Here is an 8,954-nt window from a genome sequence, read left to right on the forward strand (position 1 = left end):
TTTTTCCTTCTTTTCTTAGTTTTGTTATTTTTTGTCTATCAAATAAAAGAAAGGGTTATTATCGACAATTCTACTCTTTATAGGGTTTTAGAGTTGGGCGTATACGAACCTGTCAATAGGTTTCGAACCCTACATTCCTTTTTCTTCTTGACATCCTATATAAGACTGCTTGTTGAGTTAAGTGATTCAATCACACAAATCCAGTTGTTTATAACTGTTCTCAAAGCACTATGTCGTCAGATGAAAAGGATGTCAACATGATTGTTAAGTCTTCAATCAAGGAAAAAGAAAAATCTCTTGTCTCTAAGTCCCTGAAAAGAAAAAGAAGGAATACAACAAAACCTAGGGTTGTTCCTTCTAACTCTCAGAAGTTTTCCGATGTTCTTGATGAGTTAAAGGAAATAAGAAGGGAGATTTATGAAATAAAGACGTTCGTGTCTAAATCTTTGGAAATTCAGAGGACCCTAATTCGACCTCTTCATCCAAGACAGTTCGTGGATATTGACACTTATCTCCGTGAACCTTATGTCCCGATGGTTGTCGATAACAAGGAGTTCGAGAATGATAAAGAATTTCTCAAAGGAATTGTTGCCTAGTATATCTTCTTTTTGGTTTAGTTGGAAGAATAACTAGTGCTTTGAATAACGATGATTGTGACTACACATAGCTATTTTTGTTTTCATCTTCTTATGTTATTTTTTAGGTTTATTGGTATTAAATTCTAAAAATATTTAGAGGATGATGTTATTGCAGTATTAATCTTTATGATTTTGCGATATTGCAGTTTGATTATGGGATATGTATTGTCTACGTCCGTGAACTTGAAGGTCCCATATGCTGCCAAAAGTAAAGTCGTTCATGAATTGGTATTCGTATTAATAAAAGGACGAACGGACTTTTGACAATTACAAAAGTTATGCTAATGCAATCATGTATTTGATGGAAAATAGGATAAATTCTTTTGTTTGACAAGGATAAAGTCTATTATGTCGTTATGATGGAAAATAAAATAGATCCTTGTATGTTATCCACGGTATTGATCTTCATTGATACATTTTGTTATGTTTTACCGTGAAGGCTCCATTGTGTGTCTTATGTTGAGCACGATACAACTAAGTCGATTATTCTTATTGGTTTTGTTGGTTGTTCCATAAGATGTTATATGTTGAGCATTATGAACTAAATTAATCATCTTGGTTGGTTATTTAGTTATTTGCTCCGAAAGTCTTCTTTTGTTGAGCAAAATCTTTTGACAATTAAATTGATTACTTTTGTGATTAGTTTGGTTGTTTGTATTCCAATTAGATTAATTATAAGTTCTCTTGTAATTAGTCTAGTTGAGTCTTCATATATTCCACAAGTTCTAGTGTTGAGTATAAGAACGGCTATACTAATCATGTTCTATTGGTTAATGTAGTCGTATATTCCGTAAGGTTTTTTCTTATGTTGAGTATGTGAACGATTAAGTTAGTCGTCTCCGTATGATTACCTTAGTCGTAGCTCCGTAAGTTTACTTATGTTGAACACCTTCAATTAAATTGATCACTTTTGTAGTTTGATTTAGTTGCGTATTCCAATTAAATTAATCATGTGTTTTCTTGTGATTAATTTGGTTGAGTTTTGGATATAGAGAAATCATTTTTATGGTTTTTGGTGTCCAATTTAAAAATCCTCTTTTTCTTTCGAAATTAAGGTCGCTCTTGTTGTTCTTTCCGGAATGACATCAAATGGGGGAGAGTTCTTTTAAACTTGTGCTTAATGGTAATATCTTGCGGGGTGTGCGGCTGTGGAATTTTATAGGGGTTATCTTGTATCTTAAAACTCCTTGATGAATCCATTTAGCTTCGGCTTTATGATTGCATCTAAATTAAGTTGGTATGTATTTTTCTTTTAGTCTATGAAATGTCTCTTGTGAAAATTTCATTATGATCCCGTTCTTGTACCTTTGCCAATTTTATTGACAAAAAGGGGGAGAAATATTGTAGTTCACACTACAAATACATATGGTTTTTGGATCATTGTGTAAGGGGGAGTGGTTTCCATGATCGAGATGGAGTATTGACTAAGGGGGAGTGATACATATCACCATAACATTATTGTTAAAGTCGTGATACGATTGGACTTTGATGTTACATAATAATACTATGACACTGTATAATAATGATCGGGAATCTCGATTTGTCTCATTGTTATCGCTACGGATCTTCAACAACGGTGATGCTAAACTTACAAACTTTGGGATCATTGGAGTACTTGGAAGGACGAAGATTTCAGGGAACGTTGAATATTAGACTATGGAATAGGAGCCACTAAAATTTATCTTTTTTTGTATTCCATATGTATTAATAGTTTTGTCACTAAAATTGGCAAAGGGGGAGATTGTTAGAGCATAGCTCGGTTGACCTCGCATGCGTTGCTATCTCAAGCATGTTTGTCAATGTTAGTGATCAAAACTATGAGTCTTGATTTCTAGCCTACATAGCTAAGTCTCGGACTAGGATAGAAAAGTGTAGTTGAGCTCAAGAACTTCATGCCGATTCATCATACAACGATGAAGATCTACTCAAGGAACCGTGGAACTTCATCAACAAAAAGGTATGTGGATACTTGAACTTATCTATCACTCAAAAGTCTATCTCTTCTATCTCCTACTTCTTATGAGACAAAAGTCGTATTCTATATAGACTGGATCATACACATTTGGTATTTCGAGCCGAGTATATCTCGCCTATCTATATCTCGAAATCATGTGTTGGTAAAGCGTTTCGTTTTGATCAAGTTTAACTTCACCTAGTGACGAAAAGTCATGAAAAGTTTCAATTACTTTGAGAATTGCTCTGACGCGAAACTGTCTGTGAATAACGACTATATAACGTCCTATGAGAATTTCTCAATGATTGGAATGAGAGTTTAGATTACATAACCATGTATTCCTTAATCCGAAGTTTTCAAACTTTGGTGATTGAGAGAAACTGGAGGATTTGGCTTTGCCAAGTCCGCGAACCCAGTCCGCGAACTGACGGAAATTCTTGTACCGAGAATTTCTACTGGATTTTCCAAAAACTCGTTTACGTGTAAGTCCGCGAACTGGCAAAAGTCTCTTTGACGAGATTTTCTGCTGAGTTTGGAAAACTCCACCGGCTGTATTAACTCCGCGAACTTGTTTGTGAGCTTAAGAGGTTATGATCTAAAGATGTGCTATGAACATGAAACTTAAATTACTAAGGAATGCTTTATGCAAACCGTGGCTATAAAGTTCATGAGCCGATTCAATCGAATCGAATCATCTTTGTTTCAATTGTGTAGTTACATAAGATCTCATAGCAATTGAACAACTCTCTAACTAGTTCATTTGAGTCAATTGAACTAGTTATGGTGATGAAGAACAAGGTTAGCATGAAATGCTCATATGGTTAACCTTTTGGGTTACTATGTTGAACCAACATACACATACTAGTTGTGTGATCTGATCTTACATCTTCTACCGTACGAGTACAATCTTTGATTGGCTTGAGATCGTGAGAGTTCTCCGATAGGCAAGATAAAGAAGTCACAAACATCTTCGTCTCACTGTTTGTGATTTCTCGACAAACCGCCTGTGTAGTCAGGAAGGATTGTAGAGAGGTGATTGATTAATCTAGGCTGTTCTTCGGGAATATAAGACCGGATTATCAATTGGTTCCTGTTCACCTTGATTTCATATCTTAAGACGGAACAAAACCTAGGGTTTATCTGTGGGAGACAGATTTATCCTTTGATAGACTTTTCTGTGTGATACAGATTTGTTTATTATCAAGTCTGCGATTTTGGGTTGCAACAACTCTTGGTTGTGGGTGAGATCATCTAAGGGAATCAAGTGCGCAATATCCTGCTGGGAACAGAGGCGTAGGAGTACAACTGTACCTTGGATCGGTGGGAGACTGATTGGGGTTCAACTATAGTCCAGTCCGAAGTTAGCTTGGAGTAGGCTAGTGTCTGTAGTGATAAGTGTCTAAAACACCTTGATTTATTATCAATGTTTATGCTTTCTTTGCTATTTTTCTTGTGAAATATGTATCTTTTGTTTGCTTTTGAGTTATTAGGTGTCTTGGAGTCATATGGAGCAAAAGAAGGAAGAAAGCATTCTTTTGGAGCATAAAGGGTAGAATCGTCAATTCACAGGCGAGTGTAGCTAGAACTAGCTGAGGTTATGCGGCGAAAAAAGGCAAAGAATGAGCTGTTAGTTTCCCACAACTGACAGTCAAGCAAGGAAGGAAATATGTTGTCAGTTTTCTAAAACTGACAAGTCATATATGATTTTGGCTAGCCCTTATCTAGCTCATTTGGGTGGTTATATCCACTCCACTTCAACTCTTACACAAGACCTGAAATTCAGAGGAAATCATTTCTTCTTATCATTTTTTTTTTATTTCTCTACTCTCACTGAAAAATTGAGAGACTCGGAAATTGAGAGGAGATCGATGGGGAGATTCAGCTGTTGCAGGGAAGAACAAGGATGGATTTGTGTTGTTGTTGATTACAGAGGAGAAGAAATTGTGAACTGAATTTGAGCAGTGAAGAAGAACCTGATGCAATTAGCAGTTAGGGTTTCGATTTGTTCTGGAATTGAAGAACGAGCAGCAGTTGAATCTGGATCGAGAAAGAACAGAGATAGAGAAGATTCAGATTGGGGTTATCATATTTAAGCAGCAGAGATGATGAATTTGTGGTGGATTAGTGAATCTGAGATGAAGAAAAGCTCAGGTTAGGGTTCTGAAATCAGATGAAATTGGCAGAAAAGGGGTTGATTGAATCGGAATATGAGTTCGAAATGGATCTGAGGCTGTTACTAATGGGTATGTGGAGTTTGATGTTAGGGTTCGAATGGAGGAAATGTGTCTCTGGTGGTGAGCTGAGTACAACTGAGCTGCAGGACAACAAATGGGTTTGTTGGAGGCAGAGATGATAGCTTGTGAATGGTTGAGAAGGTGCAATTGCAGAAAATTAGGGAAGATGGGTTGTGTTTCTGTTGGTCAAGGAACTGAGCTTGAAGCTGGAATTTGGGTTTGGCTTGAAAATGGTGAGAACAAGGTGATGCTGAGATTCAGGTGAAGAAGGAAATAGAAGTGCAGCTGCAGTTGGAAGTGAGGTCGACAGCTGACAGGGAATGCATGAATGTTTTGCAGCCAACTGAGTTACAGATGCTCATGGTAGTGAAGACACTGGTGTGTATGTTCAGGTGATAGCAGAGAAGAGCACACTGGTGGTCTGTATTGTGCAGGAATTGACTAGGTGAATGTGAGTTTCAAGTCCAAAGAGATGCCAGATGAGTTGGTAGTAACGTTAACCATGGTGTTGTGAGCTGAGGATAGATGGGAGATTGCAGTTCAGATGGATGAACTGGTGGTGTTACTGTGTGCTGAATGGATTGAAATGGGAATCATTGCTCAAGTGAAACAATGGGTACTGGTGGAAGTGTGCATTTGCAGGCAAAGGCAACAGCAGGTGGTACTGATATGGCTTGATAGAGCTACAGAGAATGGGAATTGGTATGGCTGATTGCAGTATGGAATTAAAGCAATGGGTTTTGATGGAGTTTTGATGTTGTGTGTGTTGAATAAGCTGCAATTGCAAGTCTGATTTGCAAGTTGGTGATAGCAGTTGTGATTTTGAGGCCTTGAAGAAGTGCAGCTGCAATGGGAAAAGATGTGTAGGAATGGAGAGGATGTTGCTGCTTGATTGCAGTCTGTGGGTTGAAAACTGAAGCATGTGCAGGTGGTAGTTGTTGGTTGGATTGGTGGTAGCTGCTACTGAGCTGAGATTGTTGGTTGCAGTGATGATATTGGAAGTGGAAGTGATGATCAAGATGGATTTAACTTTGCAGGAATGGCTCGAATTAAATGGCATGAGCTTGCAATGAAGCTACAGGTGCTGGGAGAAATGAATTGATGCAGCCTGGTGTTGGGGTGGTGCTTGAAGTGTTGTCACAGATGCACTGGAAGATGGAGTCTTAGATGGGGGTAATGAGTTTGCAGCTATGTAGGTTTTGCAGTAGATGCTGGTGCTGTGCAGTGGTGGACTTGCATTGTTGAGGAGGAAGTGCAGCAATGATAATGAAGCACAATGATGGTGTACCACAAGATGGCTGGCCAAGGAGCTATGATGCACAATCATTGTGCAACACAGTTTATGGCATGTGCAAGATTGCAACGGCTTTGGCCTTGGCCACTCAGCCTATTCAGCCCAGCTGAGTCTGACTTGTCATCTAACTCATCCATTTGATTCTCCTTGACTCGTTGACCGGTGACCGGGTGGACTTTGCCGGTCACTTGAGCTGTTTTCCGGTCACTTTTTCGGCCGATTTCCGAGCAATTTCCGGCGAAAATTTTTGGACATATTATCTACATTTGTTCTCCACACACATGGGCTTGGTGGATTTCTTGGTGATGGGCTTTTGAAGACTTGACCTAAGAAGAGCTACAAAAAGAAAAGTTTTCTACTTTCTTTTAGAACGTATTATTTTTTACTTGGAACTTTGGAGAACGGCGATTCTATTAGGGTTTGCTTTTCGTTTATTTTTCATCTTCTTCAATTTATTTGTGATTATGATTATGATGAACTCCATTATTATGAGTAACTAAACTCAATTATTGGTTATGGGATAAAGTTGATTTCTCAAGCATGTTATTTGATTCAATGAATTAGTTTTTTCTCAAAACTTTATTGTTTATGATTCATGGTTTATATTGTTTATGATTTGAATGCTAGTTTGGTTGAGTTCATAATCAATTAGATTAGTCTTCATCTCTATTGCTAGATTAGGGTTATTATACGAAAAAGTGATAATTCCTGATTGCAAGTAGCATAGTGTCATTATTACTTGTAGTGATACATCTCTTTAATTGCATATGAATCATAACTTTGGTTAAATTGAATTAGTGCTTTTACACATTTGATTTCCTTGATTAGTCTTATTCCTTAGAACTTAGTGTTCTTGGGTAGTTAAATCTAATTGTGCTTTTACACTTTAAGTTGCTCTCTAAGTAGAATTGACATATACATCTTTTAATGTGGTTGTGATGAAATCAGGGAATTAGCGGGATATTCTTGCGATCAAGATATCCTAAGACTTTTAGTAAATGAGAGATTAAAATTATCAATTCTAGTCATTGATGAAAATACATGTTTGTGAATGATACTATCCCGTGACCAATATCTTCTTCTTATTGATTATTCAAATTATTTTATTGCTTTTGATTACTTTTATTGCTTTGTTTATTTAGATAAAACAAAAATCCCCCCCTTGGTTACTTAAGAATCTGAAAATTTGATAACAACAAAAGCCTCTCTGTGGGAACGAACTCTTTCTTATCACGTACTATATTTATATCTAGTTGAGTGAGAAAGTGAAATTATTTTTGACGCATACGACTGCGATCAAATTTTGGCGCAGCTGCCGGGGAGGCATACGGCTTGTTATTAAGTTTCTTATCATCATTTCTGCTTTCATATTTGTTTTTTGTTTTCTTGTCTTGTTTCTCACATGTTTGCGAGAATTGTTTTCAGGTACCTAATCCCTGGCTTCTAAAGATTGAAACTATCCAAGGTGCGGGATAGCTACTCGAAGAGGCACAATACTCCAACCAAGTCAAGACACGACGAAAGAACAAGAGTTAGAAGTGGAAGAAGAATTACAACTAGAAGAAGAACAAGAGGTTCCATTTGTAGAAGAACCACTAGTTGAAGAAGAAGAAGAAGCAATGGGTGATGCAAATTGTACACTCAAGGACTTGGCTTCTCATAGGCTTGATGCACAACGGTGGTGTATTGAGACAAACTCAACCTTCGAGATCAAGCCGGGGTTGATTAGAGAGTTACCGAAGTTTCATGGCTTGGCGAATGAAGATCCAAACAAGCATCTCATGGATTTCCACAACGTTATCATGGCTATGCTTCCACCAGAGACTAATGCGGATGGAACAATGTTGAAATATTTTCCGTTTTCTTTGGCGGACAATGCTAAGGAGTGGTTGTATTATTTACCATCCGGAAGTGTCACTACATGGAACGGGTTGAAGAAACTCTTTCTAGAGAGGTATTTTCCTGCGTCAAAGGCTACTCAAATTCGCAAAGACATTTGTGGGATAAAGCAACACGTAGGAGAATCTTTGTATGAATGTTGGGAGCGATACAAGAGATTGGTGGCAAGTTGTCCACACCACCAATTCAGTGATGCTATGATAATACAATACTTATACGAAGGTCTCCAACCAAGTGATGGATATCTTCTTGATGCAGCGGGTGGTGGAGCTCTAGTGAACAAGACGGTGGCCCAAGCTACCGAGTTGATTGAAAGTATGGCTGCGAACTCGCAACAATTCTAAACAAGAGGTGAACCAATGGTTAGGCGGTGCATGAAGTTATGGAGTCATCATCACACCGTGATCAAAGGATGGATAACATGGAGCAAATGATGCAAAAGATGGCTGCGGTTATTTTACCTTCATATGGTGAAAAGTTGGAGCAAGCTAGTGCGGTCTTTCCAAATCAACAAAGACGGTATGATCCCTACTCCAACACTTACAGTCCGAGATGGAGAGATCACCCCAACTTTAGCTATGCAAACAAGCAAGGCGCGGTTCAACAACCTACATTCAACCGTTCGGGTGGATTTCAACCACAACAACAACAATTCCAGCCGCAACAACAACAATTTCAGCAACCACAACAATCGATGCAAAATCAAGGTTCCGATATCGATGCAAAGATTCAAACTTCTATGCAAAGCATTTTTACCATGTTTAAGGAAAGTCAACAAGAAACTAAGAGTGCTATCAAGGAGTTGCAGACACAAATGGGCTCCATGGCGGTTGATATAAATAAATTGAAGGCACAAAATAGTGGGAAACTCCTTTCTCAACCTACTAACCCAAAAGAGGGTGTCAATGTTATTACGTTGAGATGTGGTACACAAC

This window comes from Papaver somniferum, chromosome 1 (assembly GCF_003573695.1).
Source record: "Papaver somniferum cultivar HN1 chromosome 1, ASM357369v1, whole genome shotgun sequence".
NCBI lineage: Eukaryota > Viridiplantae > Streptophyta > Magnoliopsida > Ranunculales > Papaveraceae > Papaver > Papaver somniferum.